The 23,266-nt window shown below is 34.9% G+C and overlaps 1 protein-coding gene across 1 annotated transcript in view; it reads left to right on the top strand.

The window, feature by feature from the left end:
• Positions 1-201: 201 nt before the first annotated feature.
• LOC134650321 (protein qui-1) overlaps positions 202-23,266 on the top strand; it is a 147,072-nt gene continuing 124,007 nt past the window's right edge. The window contains exon 1 of the mRNA XM_063505282.1: positions 202-679. The gene's annotated coding sequence lies outside the window, so the exon portion shown is untranslated. The remainder of the gene's footprint in view (positions 680-23,266) is intronic.

Raw genomic sequence — 23,266 nt, 5'->3', positions numbered from 1 at the left:
TTGAGATCTAGGTATATGGGTGCCAAGTTCTAGTTCACTTGGGATGTAATTAAAGTTCTGGATTTGTCTTAGCTTGCTAAACTTGTTTGAATTATGATAAATTTCTTAGCAAATGAAATAACATTTAAACCATACTAATCGTTGCCGACATTTCAACGTAAAATTTACGTTCGCCGCCTAGGATCCGTTTTATCCAAAGTTTTGGCACATTTTAAATCCACCTGTAACTCTAATTGCATTCGGTACGAACGTGAACCACTCGAACGTGGCATAACAACCTGGTGCGGTTTACTAATTGCGTCAGGCCACGAGCTGAATTGCACTCAAATAGTCCGATGTGTGGTCGCGGCATAATGCCTTGGGCGGGCGGCAGCGGGCGAGTCGAGCCCCGCACCTTTCCCCCCACTCGCAGGGCAAGGGGGGATTCAGTCTACCTCCGGACGCCGGGCTATCCGCTCCCCCCTTTGCCGGTCCTCACCGCGCTGCCGCGAAAACTGTTACACTAAAACATGAATTAAAACAAACATCTAAAGCTGAAATATTGGTTTCGGTGAGTGCCGTTCGCGTTAGTGCTGTGTTGAATATTTTCTTTTTTTTTTGTTAATTGGTTTGCGAATGGTTTTGTTTCTGTGACAATTCGAACTGATACAACTCAGGATTTTCTTTTTGTTAAATTAAGGTAAGTACAAATTTATTTAAAATATTTCCTGTTTTTAGGCTGCGTCTCCACCAGAGAAGTGCGAGGATGCGTAGCAAGGGACGTGTTTGTTAAGAACTAATAGAATGATTTGACTAGGCGCTGAGCGAGGAAAACAAATGAAGTGATTCTATTCGTTCTTAACAAACACATTCCTCGCTACGCATCCTCGCACATCTCTGGTGGAATCACAGCCTTAAATTTCAATCTTCCTACTCGTAATATTATATTGTTATAACACATGGTTATAATTATTATTTATTTATGATCTAATATTAATAATGTGAACACGTTTTACCCGGACTTTACTGTTAAAGCAACGATATGAAATATAAATTATGAATATTATGATACATGTATTTTGCGTGACCTAAATTTACCAAGACGAACTGTTTGACTGGAAACACTTATCTCTTGTTTACGAAAAATACTCGCTGTCTTGCAAAAGTGTATCATGCTAAGCGTATTATCGGGACGGGCCCATGTGTACGAGCTTATGGTAAAGTAGGCCATGCCAGATATGAAACACGTCAAAAATTTCATACGCGGGTAGTCAGTAGCAATAAACATTTACATGTGGCCGCCGCGATAAGACAAATGTAAAATGAAATTAAATACGTTGTGCTTGTTATAAGCATTTTATCTAGGTGAAAACATACTAATACGAGTAATTATTACAAAATTCTCGTTGATAGTCGATTTAGCAGAATAAATCGCAATTTGTCAGATGCCAAATATCAAAATTGATTTTTCATTAGCGGAGTGTCAAATGTTCGCTTGACGAAGGTATAGCTCTACTTATAAATAAAATATTCTTATTTTCTACCTGCAATCCACACTCACTGTTGTTTTATTTTACCCACTGTAGATGTATGTTTAAAACATGTAATATAGAAACCGTGCAAAGCTTAAAATTCATATTTTCTTAAAAACTTACTAACATTAACATTAAGTTAATGGCTCAATAAAATAATACTCTGAATCTTATTATTGAAATCTTAATATTATTATTTTAAAAGGTTAGATTAAGATAAGATAAGATAAGATAAGATAAGATAATATTTATTCAATAAAACTTATACTAGTTTGATTTTTACAATGGTAATTATGCAATATATACTTAAGTAATAGGACATTCATACATATTATTTTCTAATACACTTTAATAAAGTTAGAACTAAAATACCAACTATAATTTTATTTTCAATTGCTAAATATAGATTATTCGTCAATGGTCCAAAGAAAACAGCAAATTATTTCAATCTTATTATTTTCGTCCTTAGTCTAAACAAATCTTCCTTTCTCAGTTGAATTCCACATTACTGACTAACGTGGCTCTCAAAATGATTTGTGACAATTTGTATGCCGTTTTTACGTAGCTTCACGTTCCGTAGGAAATCATTAACTATGAATTATGGCATCTTGGCATTATTTTCTGTTTCACTTCTATCACGTGTAGAGTGCCGCACGTAGATATATTCTTCAGTTTTTCAAATATAATAAACATTGACACCTAGTAAATAATAGTTGAGAAAGATGCCAGTATCTAAGTACAATATTGTCTTTACCCTACTCAAAGTCTGGCTAAAAACATGCCTAGCAATTCATCGTGGCAGAACAAGCGTAATAAGATAGCCGTGATAGATGACCATTAAAATAAAGAGACATCGTGCAGCGGAGTGTAACGAACGTATTATTTTACTTTACCTTCAACCACTCAACACCTTACAATGTGGAATGGCACTGAAGTGTGAATGAAAACTACCTATAGGTAAGTAAAGTACAATTGAACAAACTGATGTTTTGCTCGACTTGGCGGGGGCACTGCCGTGCCCCCAGATTTGTGACTCGCTATAGAAGTTTTCACAGTAAGTGTCATAATAATTTTATTTTTTAAATCAATGTAATGTCAATGACATATTAATATGAAAAGGTTTCTCAGTGGGTCAGAAATCAAGTTGTTCGTTAGTACCCATAATATTTCCCAGTAACAATGAGATGAATATAAAACCGAATTGTTTAACGAAAACCTATACTTCAAAACCTGGTAACAATTAGCCATGGGCCTAAAAAGTCAAACTAGGATTTTAAAAATCCGCGTTCATCGCGTTGAGGCGCAAAATCGAATCCGCAATCCTAAACCAACAAGCGGATCACGACGGGGCCTTTTATCAACATTAATCCATCATGAATGCCGGAATCTGCTGAAAGAATTTGCGAAATTAGCGAAAAATATTGTGAATACAGATTAACTTCCAGTCAGAGATCGCCATTAAACAATTTTTTATTTACTTAGTTACTTTACACTAAATGTATAACAAACGTGATCTCGTTTTATCCCACAAATATAGGTACATATAGGTGATACATCAATATACATATATTCCAGAAAGTATGTTTCATATATGTAATAGGTACATATACTTGGTCAACCAGATCTTGACAGTAGAAAAAGGCGGCAAATTTGAAAAATGTAGGCGCGAAAGGATTTCGTCCCATAGAAAATTTGAATTTCGCGCCTTTTTTTACTGACTAGATTTGGTTGACCAGCTATATTTAGACGTGTTTAATCCACCGTAACAGTTGGATTGATATTGCACGACACCTTGCAAATTGTGACTGCACTGACACTTGACACAGTAAGGCTGTGTTTCCATCAGAGATGTGCGAGGTAGCTGAGTGAGAGGATGCGTAGCGAGGATGTGGGATCGTTGTGAATGTTTCCACCAGAGATGTGCGAGATAGCTGATCGGTGCGATGATGCGAAGCGAACCCTGGCTTACACACTTTTCAAATAAGGAAGCGGGGTGCAGTGATAGTTTTTCGCTCGCGTCCGTATCTCGCAGCACAACACTTGTTATGTATGTACACACATTCCTCGCAACACAATGTACGAACTAGTATGTACATCAATTTCGCTCCGCTGAGCTGGTGCCACTAGAGTTGCGCTGAGCGAGGATAAGTAGGTAATTGAAGTGTTTCTATTGGTTTATGACAAACACACCCCTCGCTACGCATCCTGGCACATCTCTGGTGCCAACGCAGCCTTAATCTATATAGAGGTCGTTTTGAATGGATTAAGATTAAGATAGATAAGGGGCCAACGAGGGACAACTCGCATTTCGCGTGGGAAGGGGGGAAAAGTTCGACTCCGCCGCGCTTCCTTTGAAACCATATTTTTTTATTCCAAAATCAAACGTAATAACATGTAGCATATCATTTTAGGCTACATTGAAGACGAGGATTAAATTTTACGGACAAAAAAATTGTTTTGAACAAAAAAATGCATAAAATAGAAAAAACTGAAAAACAAATACCTACAAGTATTTTTTTACATTTAACTTTTAATAAGTTTTGAGTTCCTTAAATAAGGGTCAATTCATAACTGTAAAACAAAACTACCACTAAAACCAATGTATTTTTTTTTAATTTTCAAATATAGGTATTTTAGGGGTCGGTGCCACACTTTAAAAATTTGGACCCTACAAAATGTATTTATTTTTACTCGTTCGCCGACGCCGACATATCGGTGGTATGGTATCGTCTCGGACGCCAATATCGAATGGGGTTACGTGAATGAGTTTTTAAGCAGCCCTGTCAGAATTAATGAAAAATTCTAAGGCACCATTCCACTAACCCTGGAGTTACCATGGTAACCATTATAGTACAATTTGATGGGATGGTGCAAGTGGGCCTATGTATTTAAGTTTCCATTAGCATTGTCGGGTTAGCTCTCTTCCCCTTATCTTATCGGTAAACAGTGTCTATTTCCAAATACACAAAACATAATAGCAATGTAAACTTCATCTTAGATAAAATCGGGTAACAAAGGCCTTGTTAATACTTACGCACTTAATTCTAAGCAAGAAGGAATAATCTAAGGACCGAAGTTCAGTCGACTTTGAATGGAATCCGATTATCTTGCTGAATACAATTTGCATCTGAACCATTGAATGTGTTTTCAGTGAGAGGCGATTCTCAGAGTTTTGACCGTATTCTAACAATGCTTATAAGAAGTCACAGCGGTACGATACAAATCAGTCAGTGTCAAAAGTGTCATTTATCAACCAAAAAACGTACCGCTGTGACTTCCTATAAGCATTGTTCGAATCGGGCCCAGAGTTTGAGTGAGCGCTAACTTATATCTGAAGTTAGCAAATCTAATCTTATCCTCTGCTAAATGTTATTTCCTAGGCAACCAGCTTACTGCATAAATGATAAAGCTTGGCTATGCAGATGAATTTACTTGAGGCAACCTAAATTGAGTGAAATATTTTGTTTTTACAAGCTTTTATTTACTTTCACCTGTCCCGTTGTCTGTCAATCTGTAATCAAATCTTGCAAGTTAAATTTGACCCACTTCCCGGTTTCCGATGAAGCTGAAAATTTGCATACGTGTGTAAGTCGGGTGACAATGCAATATTATGGTACAATGGAGCTGATCTGATGATGGAGTCAGGAGGTAGTCTTAGGAACTCTGTGATAAAACAACGGAACCTAATTGTGTTTGGGGTTTTTAGAATTGTCTCGATGAGTATTAGTTGTCTGTGGAAAAAAAAGTACAGTCAGCGATAAAAGCTTGTACCAAAAATGATTTTTTTTGCCAAAAACTTATTTAGAAGTACCTAATACTACATAAATGGGTAACTCTTTTTCGTTACATGTCATGAAGTCAATAAAAAACATTGTGTACCTACCTACAGACCAATTCGAACGTACATTGACATCAGAATGATATGCGTCTCGCTCGCGATAATACATGTACGGACAAGTACCTACGAGTTGGCCTTATAGACACCCAATGTAACGCGCAATTTGCGGAGCCAGCGCTTCCCGATTTAAATAGGTACTCGTATTAAATTTCGAGACATTTGTGCAGATGACTGATGTTACTATATCTTGTAACCATTCCCCTGAATAATCATTATACAAAGAACGTTTTATTTATTTAACAGCAAAATTTGCATCGAGAATCAATCAGGAAACCCTTTGAATTAACATGACAATAGCATAAATCCGCTTTCTTAGTTCAAACGAGTCAGATCTGAAAATGCACGAATAAACTTACTAAACGGAATACTTGATCATTCAGTGGATAAAATTGGTCAGCATTTATTTAGGAAGAGGAAACGATAATCCTTTATAGAGCTATCAAAATTACGCGTTCTATTTCTAAGGATCGATAAACGGATATATTTTATAGCCGTTTTAACCTTTGTGATTACTTACGGCTACCTACTATGCGAAATTATTTGTGCACAATTTTTAATATGTGGTTCAGTATAATTAACAGAATAGATTACCAGTTATTATCACTGATGTAATTAATTATATTTACCTAAATAGATTAAAATCATATTTCAGGAGATATCCAGCCTAATTTGTGGATAAATTGTGTATTTAATAAAATGAGGGTGGGCTAATAGACCCTTATGACCAATAAGGACAAGCGATGTGTCACTAGATAGGTCATTCTAAGTTTAAAAACTTTTACTATGGCAGGTAGTCCCAAATCTTTGTGTGAAAAAAGTTATTGCCACAAAAAGTAGTGTGAGTTGAAACGTACCTAATATAGGTTTTTTTCGATACTAAGTTCCTCTGTGTTTTGCACTTGAACAGAGACTTGACAAGTCTCGCCTTACCAAAAATTGAATATAATAAAAAAAAAACTTTCCGATGGTATGTCGCTTATTATTATTGGTTCCAGGGCCAGGGTCCATAAAAATCTGCCTATCTGCAATAGTATGTGAGAAACACTAAGTATGGCACTAAAATCTCACAACTTATAACTGAACTGTAGGCTTATGTACCTACGTAGAGAGCGAACGTAGTTGAGAACAAACTTGAACAAGTTTTTGTTTTTGTTATTAATGTTCTTGTTAACAACTTAGGCAAGTACTCCTTAAGTTTTGATTTATAGCTTGTCTATTCTGTAATGTTTTAGTATTTTGTAAGATCGTGTTGTTTTATTTAGGTACTTATAGTCTAACTATTTTATTGATTGTTGAAGAACTTTTGAATATTACATTTATGTTTGTATTTACACACTTTCTTTATGGGACACGCAAAATGAAACTGAACCACCTGGTAAAATTATAGCTTATATACGGTATGTTTTTCTTGGATTCCATTAAATTCGATTTATTGACATGCACAATTCATAGAATCGCAACAGCATTTATTGAATGTAATATATATCCTACATTAAAGAAAAATTCGGCACCGGTGGCCGAGGCGGGAATCGGTGGACTTGGTCACTTTTTCTTTAGTCTATGATATCTATTTTAGTTAAAAATGTATACAAAGTAGTCGCGCTACTATAGCTGGTCAAGCAGATCTTGTCAGTAGAAAAAGGCGGCAAATTTGAAAAATGTAGGCGCGGAGGGATATCGTCCCATAGAAAATTTGAATTTCACGCCTTTTTTTAGCTATAGTAGTGCGACTACTTAAAAAAACAAATCAAATAATATTTCATAAAATAATTAGATTTTTTTTCTAGTTAGCATTTATTAAGTTTAAAAATTATAATATAATTTTTAAACTTTATACAATATTATTGTATTAAGATTATACAAAATATCACAGGAATCAATAGAAAGTCTAAGCTAACTTTCAGGAATGCCATGCACTTTTATGGCTGATTGATGGTACCTACTGGACGTTGGGAAATTTTACGATACGGTAATTATACAAGATCCGTAAAACTGATGTGACAAACGAAAAGGAAACTAATTTCATGGTCTAAGAATTGTCGGAATCCAAGAAAAACTCCCTCTATGTTATAATTAACATTTAAAATGAAACCAGCGAAATAGGGTAGCGTAGCACACGCTTAAATAAATAATTTTCGTAGTGGGCCAGCGCAGTTCATTAATAATGTATGGAGGCTCGATAGAAATGTCAACTATTTTTGGCGGATGGTGCCAACAACGAATATTTTGGGTAGATATTGAATTCACAACTGTTTTGAAATTGAGAAATAGAAGTGACTAATATTTCATGCATCATACAATGTTATTTTAGTCTAGTGAATATACCTATTCTAATTCCTTTTAGCAACAATGTTGAAATATTGGATTATATATTCTGGCATCAAGGCTTAAAAAGGTGCACCAAAGGTCAGTCAGGTCATCTAGTTCCGTCTGCCTATTTTTGGAAAAAAGGCTTTTAGTGCCCAAACTCGATGTGGTTACGAATTCCCGTCGGTTTTTTTTGCTACTTGCAGCCTACTACATCATATAATCGCTTTGTTATTGTCGTCAAAATTACATCAAATAGTACCTGCATAAAATTTCACCTGTTTATGACACCAGACACTGTGAAGTTGTTCAAATTTAATTTACACGATCTGAATCAATTAAACATAGAAACAAGATCGGAGTGAAGCTTAGGTATGGACTGAGATCCGTAGCTAACGTTGGAAAATGTTGTACAATTTTGGAAGCAACGTGCTGTCTTCAGTTAGTTTGTTATGCTATTTTTACTACTTGACCCGGGCGTCTGGCAGCTGTATATCAACTATCAGTGGAGGTCAAACAAACAGGCCACCAAAGGGGTTTTTAAAAATTAATTGAAAAACACTGTAGCTTATTTCATCGGCGCCTTAGAGATGAATCGAGTAACACTTCATTCAAAAAATGCCTTGCGTTTTCTTCAAACATTGTGCCATATTAATGTAGTTTAAAATATTGTAGATATGTCACAGTGTTGTTAAATTGTTACCTGAATAGCAATTTCCCGAGATTACCGCAGATCGTAATCCGTAGATAATTGTAAGCTGCTTTATCGGTCCTTTTCAACACTAATCCGCCAATATTTGTGTTAGGTACCGCACAGCCTAATCTGTTAGCCAATGTGTGCTTAGGCAAGAACAAGGAGTTGTTTGATTATTGCTATGGGAACAAAACCATTTGTGATAGCAGTGATATTTGTAATATACCTATCATTTACATCTTTGTGTGAACAACTCTCGCGCTGCTTGGAGCCCCAATACGCTCGGAGTGGCGTTGTAACTTACCCATAAGCCACGAAACGCACACTCAGAATGTCACAGCCCTACCGCGAAATACAAAAAACGAAATGTATTTATATGTGCCTCTCTATCATTCGAATAAATATGTTAGAGCGATAGAGAGAGATTGATTTTCGTATTTTCGCGGTAGGAGAGCGTGCTTTCAGTAGCCGGGGCATTATTGGACATACATGGACAACATCAAATTGGATAAGTAATTGATTCAAAGTAAATTATAGATCATTTACTATCCAAGATTTTTTATTAAGTAGTTACCGAATGATTGAAGTATTGTTAATCCCAAACGCGACCATAAGGCGTGACACGAGGCGGACACCGAAATATTCAGCATTAGTGGGTAACGTGGTACAAGGTTATTTAGTTGAAATTGACAAGCATCCACGACTGTTTTCACCTAAAACTGGATTTAATCTGCAAAGCCATACGAAATCGCACTGATTAAGAAATCAGCCCTTGCTTGGGAGCAGGGATGTTGCGAACATCCGCATCCGCATCCGCAACCGCGGAACATCCGCATTATTTTCAACATCCGCATCCGCATCCGCATCCGCATAAAATCGATGCGGAGCTTATGCGGATGCGGATGTTGAACAAGTCGGTACAGGAACGTCTTAGCGGCGGCATAAGTGCTAGGTAATTTCGTCATTACCTATAACGAAATCGTCTAGATCCAGAAAAGTCGGCGAAGTTACTGTTTATTAAATATAACGCACCTATATTCTTGCTCAAATACTAAACGTTTGGTTTTTTTAATTAAAAAATACTAAAAATGTAATATTTGACGTTTTCTAAGTACCTAATCTTGACATCCGCATCCGCGGATGTGAGCCTTTAAATATCCGCATCCGCATCCGCATCCGCGGATGTCAAAAAATCTGCATCCGCAACATCCCTGCTTGGGAGCCCGAATCTCCGTAAAACCAGGCCATTGTGTCCGCAATTAACTCTTGCTCATTTTTCCGGCTTCCTCATTTTTGTAACGGAGAACTTGAATGACAACAAACAAGTCACTCCTGTTCCAGAAATTTTAATGTAAACAAACCTTAATTTTGGCTAGGATATAAAAACGTTCGTAGGACAAAATTGTTAGTATTTTATGCTTTTTATCTCCATTACTAAGGGAATAAGAAAACTATATTAGCACGTAGGTTACAGTGTGATAAATTATTAATTCCTTACACGCAACATATTCGTAATAAAATGTTAGGGAATAAAATTATGTCTATGCTCAGAAACTGGCCCTAGAATAAAAAAATTATTCAAATTTACTTAACACTGTTTGTCCTTTCACTTGTTTTTTTAAAGCAGGTAATTTCCATGTAAATACAGAGATAACGCAATTCAGCTCTATGTCCTTGGATCAAGCAACTAGGTCAACAGCCGAAAACGAGCTGAGAGTCATTGTCTGTCAACTTTTCGCTTTCTGCGTTGTTTATTGAGCTTTATATTAGGTATATTTTATGACTTAATATGTACCTCAAGTACGTATATTAATAAATGGGCACATCATATAATAAAATGATTCAGTATTGTAGATGGCTCTAGACAAAAACAGCGAAAATTATACAATGAACAAAAATCTTATATGCCATTTCAAATCAGAATTTCACTCTATAGGATTTTTCGTATTTGTGGGTACCTAACCTAACCTATACCAAAGTTTCATGATTCATATTTAAAAGGAATGAAGCTATTTGCCCCTTATTGACTTTGAACATAAAACATAATGTAACATTTTTTCGAAATAATTTACAGTAGGTATCCCACAATATTACAAATTGAAGTTAATCATAAGATCATAACTGATACTAAAACAAAACATACTAAAAACTAAAGACGTATGTAAAATACTTAATAATTTCAATATTGTCTGACTAAACTTAAATTATGTACAGTCACCAGCATAAATATATGACTGTGGGCAGCCGTGCAAAAATATCTGATGCTCCATTGGAGGCATAAGTATATGACGACACTACCTCGGTAAAAATAGGTGAGGGTGGGGAGGGTCGATCCCTAGGGGACACTTGGTAAACTTCATTTTTAATCAAACCAAACGAGATACAATTTTTTGCGCTGGCAACACTCATTCATTCGTTCCTAACTTCACGTTCTGACATGGCACTGTATCGGAAAAGTCAGTGGTTCAAAAATGGCGGACGGTGAAAGATTTTCTGCGTACTATATTAAATTTTCGGTAAGCTTTAACTGGATTTATTTTATAATATGAGATGGAAATGATGTTAGTGAGTGTGCTTATTTTATTTGTTGTTTATTGAAGTGATGATTAACTTGGATTACATTGATATACGCGAACACATATTTCGAGTACGGCACGTTTTATAATCTTACTATGTATGGGGAGACTTTGTCTTTTTCTTCAGGGGAGATATGATCCGGGATCATGTCACCCCCAAAGCGATCAAGTATACATTGTAATAAATTTACTTACAAAATGATTCATAGAGCTATCATAAATATTTTCTTTTCTTTAGTAAATCATGCCGTGAAAGTACGACCAGAGAAACACTGATTTAAACTTTCAAAGTTTTTGACTCATTATTGATTATTAAAACGGAATTTAATGGCGTATAATTCAGTTTTTAATTATACAACCGGTTCCGAAAACGGAATTATCCCCGTGGCCTTTGAAAAGACTGACTAAAGTTGACATCAACATTTTACGAACTACCCGTACTTGGTCTTTTTTATCAAGTTAAACGTTTTACACACAGGGGATGTTACTCGGTCGACAAAAAACACTTATAACGATATTTGGTTTTCAACCGGCGATATTTGTTTTTATGGATGAAATGCTATTTCAATGGCTTTCCGACCTTATGTACTATAGAACCGACGGTCCATAGAAAGGATTTTAGGATTATGCAGCTCAAACACCGTCCTCGAAACGTGAGCAGTAAATTTCTAAACTTATTTATTATAGTAAACAATAACGACCAGTGATGGGTAAAAAAAATAAAATTGCTGTGATTAAAATTAGCTTGTTACAAGAAATGTTATGTTAATAACTTAGATTTTTGTTTTTTTTTGGTACAAAAATTGATTCCCTATTTTATGTTGTTTTATGGATAATACGATTACATTGTTTTTTAAAAGTATAAGACTATGGATTAATATGTGTTTGATATCTTCATATATTAATTTTCTGTAGATAAAGTGAATAAATTAATGTAGGTACTACCCTCGAAATATGACATTGCCACTTAAAATCTTTTTACCAAGTGTCCCCAAATCTGGAAGACTTGATCCCTTCGGCTTAGACATCTGATTACCGGAAATACAACTTCAAAGCATGGAAGATGCAATATATATATGTTTGCTGTGTATTTTACAAATTATAGATGCATTGCTAATAGCGATCCGAGTTATATAATCAATGAGAATCTGGTATGGGGAGACATGGTAAAAATATGTTTACCATGTGTCCCAAGAACCAGGGTCACTTGATCCCCCTAGGATCAAGGCTCCCGACCAGGGGTAAACAAGTCTCCCTTACATAGGGGACACATGGTAAAAGTCAACATTATGGGTTTTTATTAAATAATGATCTAATTTATTGCACAAATCTGTTCTAATTCAAACTATTAATGAAGAGATAAATTCTGAGTCGTATGGTCTATAAAGTTTTTCAATACTACAAATAGTTAAGAAAATGTATGCTAAAAACAAAAGGGGTGATCAACCCTCCCCAGTTTCCCCTATGTGATGCTTTGTGGCCGGCAATAATATCGTTAGTCTGTAGGTATCCGCATAAATATCGGATCGGGTCGCTTAAAAATATTTGATTACTCATAAAAATCTAAATTATCTGATTACTCTCATCTGGCATAAATATCGCCGTGTGCCTGCTATACGGCCACAATTCAAAAATTTTAATTTTCTGGATTATTGCAGATTCGTATTCAAAATTGTTCAATTTACGACCTTATTTCGAGAGCCATAGCAAAAAAGGTCTTTAAGAGCCTTTTTCTCACAAGTGGCCTTATGGATTTGACCATAAATTGTCAGACGATTCCCTGCAATACAGCCACTTGCCAGTCTGCCGTCTGGCGTTCGCACGTGAACTGACGGCCCTTTTGAGTTGTGGCTATATAGCACACGTTTTAAATGAAGCTTTTGAGTTGCGTCCTAGAAAATAATAATTAGTTGAGTGATAATTACGATGAATCACTATAAATATAAAAGAAACAAACGGCAATTGGTTGTGTCACAGCAGTAAGTATTACACTTATTATTACAAAATTACCAGCTCGCCACCGAAACTACCACAACGCAACAAAATGATTAAGCAAATCTCAACTTTGTTTTCTTACAAGTGCGGTTCAATATGGCTCATCAGTGAGGGTCGTGAGCCTAATACATATTTTTACCCGTCTGAAGAAAGATAAGTATTGAGCATGTTTTCGAAGAGTGTGTATGTATTTAACTAACATTTTATTGTATATAATATTATGTGTGTCTAATTCTATAGCACGCTTTACTGCCAATAAATAATATGCAACGGATTTTATTGTGTGAGGTAAATTACTAACTGTGTTCGGGATGGTTGTATTCGGGATGGTGTCATAATATTGGAAATTTGTTAAATATTATAATAACTGCTTTTATTTTGGGGACTTTGGCGCCAAAAATTAAATCACGTGGGAAGTCGTTACTTTAATATATTTACATTTACTTATTTGATAATGGTAAAGGCATTTTCGTGGTAATGACTGTGTTTAATGTTTTTTTCGGTGTGTGTCCTAGCTATTCAATTTATTTCCATTAAAATGCTTTTATGAAGAATGATAGAAACTAGATATAGCTATGTTTTATATGCTAGCTTGTTTTAGATCTAAAATTTCGAGGACTACGAGTAGATCTGCTAACACACGTAATGCCACCTCGGACGGTCTCTCTCGTGTGACACCTTTGTCAAAAGCGAAGGATTCACCAGAAAACAGAATTACCTATGATTAAGTTTAGTGTCCAGTAGTTACGTGTTATTGATGTGTATTGTGTAAGTACTAAATATTGGCCTTTTAAAGGAATATATACAGCAATTTACTACCTTTGTATTTTGTAAGTCTACTTAAAGAAGACTGATTATTACATACGTTGATTCTACTAAAGTAACGAAAACAAAATATTTTGTATATCAACGCTTTTTTTATTAGTGCTAAGTTGAAATACATTGTGATATTCCTTATTTCTTGTACTGATTACTTATAAGAAGTTACCTACTTGTAAGAATTAACTTACTGAATACATTATAATAAATAAATTGCCTGCAATGTTCTTAAAGATGTTGATTTCACAAATTAGCAAGGAATAGTATTGTGTTTTGATTTCTTATTTTGTAATATAGTAGGTATTCTAAATACTTTTTATTATTTTGAATGTTTTAAAAAAGAAGTTTCAAAGTTTTATTTGTTCAAATTTTATAAAGAACCTTTTAAACAATTAATATTATTTGGTAATGACATGGTATAATGTTGCTGATTATAAGCTAGTTACACATAATATCGCGTACAGTGATCTTGTTCCTATCAAAGTTGATAAAATAAAGGGATTTGAACTATTTTGGTGTTTTTATTTATATTTGCATGGTAACCTTTATCCAATAATTTTGTTTAAATTTGGCCGCATCTCAAAATCTTTAAAAAACGTTTCTGCAATACGGCCACAACTCTAAATACCTGTCTTTCGGGCCTTGTGTCTTAAAAAATATACATTTCATTTAAAAAGTGGCGTGGTCATAAGGAGGGTTATATCATTCCGAGTAAAAAAAGCTAAATTTTAAATTCATAGACCTAAAACTAAAGGAGTAAGATCCTATTAAACACCCTGAACTATACTCTCACAACTTTGAGACGCGATTTCTCGAATAACGGTTTTTTGAGATGTGGCAGTGTAGCAGGCACACGGCGATATCTCTCCACTGTGAAAGCAAATACCTACCTACTTTAAAACTTGTTGCAGACATCGTTTCACACAGAGATGTTGTCCTAATCTACAGTTTATTTTATTCTTGTGTACAAGTAATAAATAAAAGTTTTGATTTATGGCTTTCCCCTCCAAAATTAATAAAATAGCTCCAGCAATAAAGGCCAAGGGATTACCTTAATAGAACATTAATTTCAATATTGTCTGACTAAACTTAAATTATGTACAGTCACCAGCATAAATATATGACTGTGGGCAGCCGTGCAAAAATATCTGATGCTCCATTGGAGGCATAAGTATATGACGACACTACCTCGGTAAAAATATGTGATGCTTTGTGGCCGGCAAAAATATCGTTAGTCTGTATCCGCATAAATATCGGATCGGGTCGCTTAAAAATATTTGATTACTCATAAAAATCTAAATTATCTGATTACTCTCATCTGGCATAAATATCTCTCCACTGTGAAAGCAAATACCTACCTACTTTAAAACTTGTTGCAGACATCGTTTCACACAGAGATGTTGTCCTAAACTACAGTTTATTTTATTCTTGTGTACAAGTAATAAATAAAAGTTTTGATTTATGGCTTTCCCCTCCAAAATTAATAAAATAGCTCCAGCAATAAAGGCCAAGGGATTACCTTAATAGAACATTTTCGTCCTTTGATAGACGTCTATTACGTTGAAAAGATTTCCTTTATTCGAAATACGAACTTCAAGACGATGTTAATCTGAACTTCGTCTTTAAGCTCCTATAATTACTTGGAGTTACGATCAATTCTTAAGTGGTTTTTGTCTAGAAGTTTAGGCAGGAATTCCTTGGACCCGTTCTCGGTTGATTGATTATCAAGGGTCAGATAATGTGCAGCACGGCTACGCCATTAAAGTTGGAAGATGCGAAACTCGGCTAAGCAGGACTGCGGTTGTGACCCTTGTTTTCTATAGTTTTTACCCGACGTGTAGGCTTAGGGCGTTATCATTTATTTGCTTCTAGCTCATGTGTTGTTATATAAAGTCTGACGTTAATGGCCGGTTTCAGACGAAGGTCCTTGTGATTTACAACCCTGAAAAACTGTGGGCGGGTACCAACATGAAAAAACTATAGCCATATTATAAATCGTTACAGTTGTTAGTATTGAGTATCTAAATATTTCAATTTAATATTGTTATATATGTATACATATATAAATATATAATTAGTCATATACTTTATTAACTATAGCCGAAATTATATATATCGCTCAGTCTTTTTAACTAAAATTGAGCGGTTGGCTGTTAAAACTTACTTTTTTATTTATTCCTGCAAATATTTTAAATTAAATGATCGCATGAATATAAATTGGTAGCAATTTCGATACGGTCGGTTACATATGCCAGGTATGTGGCAGGTTGACACGGTCACAATAAATTGCTGAAACAAGGGAACATAATATGCCCATTTTTCACGTGTTTATTGCCCTGATGTTTTGCGAAACAATAAAAATACACAGGGGATTTAACATGCTTAATGTACTGACCCGAACCTATGACCGACTAATATGCTAACGAAACTCAGTGCATAACTCGTTAAACATTATTCATTACCTATATAAATAACATAAATGAAGGTTACACGGAAAGAACATGTCTAGTCACTTTTTTCGGAAAATGAGATTTTTATCTCAAAATGAAGAGCTCTTGATGAACTATTAGTTATATCTTTTGCTACCACTGTATAATAAATGTAACACAACTTTATTTTTAGTTAAATAATACCTGGTCACGGAATTACCATACGTTTTGACATTGTTCCAAATTTTAAAACCGCGATTATTCAAAATGTTACTGAAGTGACTAGACATGTTCTTTCCGTGCATCCTTCACCCTCTGGCTATACTGCCACCACGTATGACTTTGAAGTGACAAGTGAATTTGCCCCTAATAAAAATGTCGAATAGGTATTCAGATAAATTCGGGGGAAGAAAATCCTCTGTTATCGCACAGTACTTTTGCACGCGGCCGTTTAGGTTCCAGCGTTTATAAGGATGGACGCTCTGCCGACGGTAAACTTACTTACAGTTCAGCCTCTGTTTATTTTTATTAAATTTGATACGTTTTTGCTGGGTAAATTTACATTTTAGCTTATATTAAATTAACATTATTAACATAACTTACAATTTAAATAACTCATATTAGGTAAATGAACATTATATTTTAATTAATAAATGAAAATGAACAATGTTTTTTGTCAATTTCTTAATGAAATTAATAAGGGAAGAACAATACGGAGAAAAAGAAATATTTTTTTTTTCATGGATGAATAGGATATTTATTAGCTAGCGTCGGCCGTAGAATTCAGCGTCAGCGCCCCTCAGAGTCCTAGCGGTTTAATTTACTCTATCAGAATTCAAGATAAGGCCAACTCGTAGTTTCGATGTCTTCAAATATTGGTATAGGCGTGTTTGGTTTGCGAGCGCAGAATTGGCTTTAATGAAGCTAAACAATTTTGTCTATTGGTTTCATAACGTTGAGTTGGGAATGATGAATTAATAAGGATATGGTTATACCTCACTAACGATTTTTTTAATCTTATAAATAGTCCAATGTGCAAACTATTTTAGGCTTACCATTTTTTTAGTTAGAATAAACTGGTTAAAGTGCTAACAGATCTAATTTTAGTTTTAGGTAGTTTGTATTTGTTAGCAAAAATTGTAAATCCAAATGAAATATTATACAAATGTTAGATTATCTCCAATAATTTTGTAATAGATTTGGAAATATGTATGTAGCTTATGAAATTGGAAATGAATGAAATATATGGTTACCTTTTCTCGGCAATTTTTGGCATGGTTGCTCAAGCCATAGTAGGCCATACTTCTTAAATATTGGATGTCTAAGAGACGGAGGGGAAATGACAGACTGGGCCTTACGTGGTCGGTCGGAGCGGGACAGTTAGGTACGAAAACGAGTTTAGGTAACAGAGCACATTTATCCCGGCAGACGCAATTATCCCGGTTGACCTTACATTTTGTCTTCAGTGGCAAGTTCGGTAGCATTTTACGCAGGCTTGTTCCATTTCAATACCTAAATGCAAATACTCATTTAGTATTAAACAATCCACTGAATCCACTCCCTGCCTTAAAAACGATTTTTAAAAACTATACTCTTAGGCATGAACCTATAATATTACGGACAGAGTTTCGCTTACAACACAACTGTGATTCCAACATCCACCAGTTTCTAAGTATTTACGCGTGACACACACACATTGACAGCCCACATCCACCAGTTTGCCGTCAGACGAATCGAAACGTCATTGAAGTAAACATGTCGAAGAAAAATATAAAATATGCCGGCATGCGTAGCTAAATCCTGCTAGAATTGTACCGACCGAAAGAAAAAAAGTCACGGAATAACTTTTCATACTTAGTTTATCAATTAGTACGTAAAATCACGATAATTAGTTGTTTATAAATTATCAAACTGCAAAACAGGAGTGTGACCAGTAACATGAATAGGGTAATTTCCCGAAAGTAGGGTAATTGATACCCTTCTTATTAAATCATTATGTATAGCCTGACCAGTAATATATGATAATTGTCAAGAGGGCGCTGTTATTCTCATGTATAGGGTGACAATTCAGTGTAGTATGAAAAAATTAGTTCCAGTGAAATTCCGCAACATGGCGCACCCTCAATAGATCCTGGTTCACCTATATTAAGAGATCATTTAGGTAAATGGTTAAATTATTGATTATGCATTTCAAACTAGGTCGGTATGGTAATTTCCCGATACTAAGGAGCGATACTTAACGTTTGTTTGTTATGTATTATATTTTTTTTGTTGAAAACCAGATATGTTTCAAGTTAAATGTATAAATTAAAAAAACATGACGAACTGATTTCATTACGATGCTAAATATCATTAGGTATTGAAAATAATGTTTGCACAAAGTAATTGTGCAATATTGCGCATTTTCAAGACCTATAAAATCAGATACGTACACACCTTTTTTATTGTCTAACGTAAAACTGTCCTCATTTTTTTATTTGAAAACAAGGACGATATTAAAAATAATTGTTTCACCATTAGGGGAGAATTTGTGTTACATGGTAACACTCGTCTACACGCACACATTCAAACCGTCCGCCATTGCAGTGTCACAGTTTGTCTTAGGTGACAGTCCGTCCGTAATATTCTAGGTCCATGCTCTTAGGTCTTAATTAAGTAAATTCAGTATTTATGTACAAGATATCATTTCAACTCTTGTGATAATTTAAATAAGCTGAATAGGTAATTTTTTATTTGCATGTAAGTTATACTCATACGTTATACGAAATACCTTGTTGCATGTGGATTGTGGGGTGATTGCAATAAAATACTTATTACTCTTTTAACTTCTTTAAATCTTCTGCTAATTTTTTTTTTCAAAGTTATGCAATTAATCATTTGTCGCGGACGCTAGCCTCGTAGTCGTACTGTATGTTTTACTGAAATTAATTTGACGCTAATGTACATAGGTACAGGTATCATTAGTAAATTAATTTAAAAATCTACTTGATTTTATAGTACCGTTCTATAATTGAGATACATCTATTAACAACTTACCTATTTATAAAGATTAGCCTTTTATGATCTAAAATTACCAAATAACTAGGTTCCCAGGCACTTTAACAGGACTATTATTCTGTAATGGTTAGGTTAGGTAATAGGTACGTCAATCTAAGCTTATGTTTAGAACATTAAGACGCATTTCCGGGCACTTTGTTCAAAGGTATTCATATCCCACTATACCCACACTTATCGCAGCATTATATCAGCGGAAATAATGACACTTCTTTGTTCCTTTTCCGCTAGTTCTCTTCACGTCTGAGTCGTCTAATGATGTATAAGGAAGAGGAATAACCTCTTGTCGGACTGATTCTATTTAGCTGGTTGGCTTGTGTTCAGTTGGTCGTTATTGTATGTAATCCGTGTCGAAGTATAAGCCTAAGAAATAGAGATAGAAAAGCCTAAAAATATTATAGAAATACTACGAAAAATTATCAACTCACAAAATCATGTGAATAAAATATGAATTTCCTATCAAAAGAAGTCATTCATTTAAATGGCAAATGTTTGAGAGGTCGCTAAACTACGTCACGTCCCATTTGAAGGCTAAATGTTATGTTAAGGGGCCCACTGATTAACAGTCCGCCGGACGGTATCGGCCTGTCAGTTCTTCGGAACTGTCAACATTTTGTTCTAACTGACAGGCCGATTCCGTCCGGCGGACTGTTAATCAGTGGGCTCCTTTACACGTATTATTAGATATTTCGCCAGTAAGCAATATTACTGGTTTGTGGCGGTGTTTAGATCACAATTCTTCTACCACCATGCGTGTATCATCCACATCTAGTAGCAAGTAACATTTTGAATTAAGTATCACAATAGAGTTACAGTGTAATAATAAAGTTTCCTACATAAGGCAGAAAAGCTCTAAATAACTTTGGTTTCCAAATACAAATCACAAAATTCTCCTCACATATACTATGTAGATACCGAAGCTTATTAGGTTAAGTACCAACCAGTAGCACGTAGCTTGCGGCAACGTTCCAATGAGTTCATTGAATCGAAGCCTCGAATGCTATGCCTGATGCCTCTGGGGTTACGATCCATTTGGTTAATTACAGTATAAGAAGTTAGTGAATATTGAATTTGAATACGTTACTAGTAATTTGAAGCCCTTTTGTAGAAATCATCATCTTCCACGCGTTGTGGGAGCCTAGGCTCCATTTGGTAACTAATCCCATAAATTGGCGTAGGCACTAGTTTTTGCGAATGCGGCTGCAATCTGCCCATCCAACCTAGAGGCTAAACTAGGCCTTATTGGGATTAGTCCTGTTTCCTCAAGATGTTTTCATTCACCAAGAAGCGACTGGTAAATGTCAAATGATACACGTACGTTCTTTTGTCGTCTGGTTTTGAAGACTAGTCTGGCCTAGTGGGTATAGTGACCCTGCCTGTGAAGCCGATGGTCCTGGGCCTGGGTTCGAATCCCTGTAAGGGCATTTATTTGTGTGATGACCACAGATATTTGTTCCTGAGTCTTGGGTGTTTTCTATGTATTTGTATATTATATATATTTGTCTGAGTACCCACAACACAAGCCTTCTTATTGAGCTTACTGTGGGAGTTAGTCGATCTGTGTAGGAATGTCCTATAATATTTATTTATTATTTTATTTATTTATTCTAGAAATAAGGAAATAAAAAGAATAAATAAGGAAATAAATACAATTTGAACAAATTCTTCTATCGATAACATCCACGTTTAAATTTTCAATACCTAAAAAATCTTAACTTCACAGGCACTGAAACAGAATTGTTTGCCCAAATATGAAATATAAAAAAATACACATCTAGGACTAACGACAAAACAAATAAGCGCTCAAAGAAATCGAATGCCCTGTTTTCGTTTACAAAACAAACTTTCCTGTTAGGTATATTGGGTAACCTAAACCCGCGTTTATTTGTTCGTCTCTAACCTTTCTTTACGAGAAATAAGAACTAGTCAAATACCAGAGCTCAATACCGAACTTGAAAGTCGAACCGGTGACGAAGTCTTCACGCGCTATTATGAGTTTATAAAGGTACAATTCGAAATATGGCCGCAAATTCTGTTTTCAGTGTCGTAGTCGAGCTTTCGAGTTATTAGTCGAGGATTATTCAGGTTTCTGGTTGAATAAATGTCACTGTTGAGAGCTGACAGATCATACCCATAACATTAAGAAATTACTATCTGAACTATCTGTACATTTAATACATTTCACTCGCGGTGTGGTAGTGTCGCGGTGACAATGTGGTCGGGCCTCATTGCTGCTATGACCGCAGACTGAAAAACTAGGAGCAATATAGAAATGAATATGGTTAGTGCTCATGCCATACATCAGTTCAGTCAGTCAGTATAGGAGTTATGGTAATACGTTTTACCAATAGGTTTATAATTTTCTTAAAACCTAACACTTGAGCTTAATTTTTATTACAACTAAATTTTCGCGTAACTCGCTTAAAACTTATTATAACTTTATCTACGAGTATATATGGAGTGAGTACATATATACTTATTTATTTCTCTACCTATGCCAGGTGGTATACGGCAGCGTGGTAATGCAAAAGAAAATTACGTCCTAAACATATATATATTTAAAATAATTCAACTGTTTCAGTAATGTCCATAAAATATTACTCAGAATTTAGTTAAAAATAGTAGGTATTCTAATGAGTTATGAGTTATGAATTCTCTGATAAAAAAGTCAGACATCTTTTTTGGGCGTGTTTAAAATCAAATTACTAACGCTTGCTTAAGCGAGTAACGCGCCTTTTGTCGAGCTACGCAGTAGATAGCGACAAGCGTTGTAATTTTTAAATTAACACACTAATTCACCCACACACTGTTTTAACTAAAGTTTTAAATTTAAGTTACAGTTAATTTAAAACATGGTTAAAAGAAACATAGATAGACAATAGAAGTCCAAATTTACATAATTCCCTTTACTTTTCATAGAAATGAATACTTACAAGATAAAACCCTAGAAGTATTTTCAATAGCTAACAACTTTCTTGATGTTTTGATATATGTATTAATAATAGAACAAACTCAAGGGCACATGCACCTTAAATTGCTGTAGGTATTCCCTAACAAACACTTCTCTGTTGTTTGAAACTTGTCTCTATTTTTAAACATAATAAACGGACAGCCGCCTCAACTACCGGTTTAATAGAATTACAAAGGCGATGGCTTATTATAAGCATTTTAATCTAGCTTTCAGCTTAAATTGGTTGTGTGTTTTGTGATTATTTGTTTGCCAAATTAATTACCTTCTACAATATCATTATATCAAAATAACGCGAGAATTTCAATTACAATAAATAATGAGTAGATACCTACGATAAGTACCTACACGAATTTAAAAATAAATGAAAACACTTAAATTTATTTAGAACTCTGTTACAGTTGGTAAACCTACCTATAGGTACACTATGTAACCTAATAAATAAAATAATTGTAATTATTTAAATACTTAATGTTATGTTACGCCACAACAATTTTCGGATACACTGATAATTAACACGTCTTTACGGAAACTCGTGTTCGCTTACATAATATAGGTATACTAATGAGGACAAACCTATACAAGGTTCAAATACACGATGGAAATACAAAATCTGTATGGTTACATATTTCATCAGCCAAGCAGAGGAGAATCACTACATACTACATAGTATAAAACAAATCCGCTTCCCGCTGTCTGTCTGTCTGTATGTATGCTTAGATCTTTAAAACTACGCAACGGATTTTGTTGCGGTTTTTTTAATAGATAGAGTGATTCAGGAGGAAGGTTTATGTATAATTTGTTAACCCGTGCGAAGCCGGGGCGGGTTGCTAGTTAAATATCGCTTGATGTTCAGTGAATTATTCTAAATGGGGTAAGCCATCCGTACAGATACTGTGTGTATTGAGTTAGAACAGAGACATTAATTTTGATCGGCATGCTTGATACTGAATTAATTAACAAACGGTAATATAACCAAGACGGGATGTGGTTGGGAGATTAAAGTTTACATTTA

This window comes from Cydia amplana, chromosome 8 (assembly GCF_948474715.1).
Source record: "Cydia amplana chromosome 8, ilCydAmpl1.1, whole genome shotgun sequence".
NCBI lineage: Eukaryota > Metazoa > Arthropoda > Insecta > Lepidoptera > Tortricidae > Cydia > Cydia amplana.
This window is presented reverse-complemented; position numbering and strand designations above follow the sequence as displayed.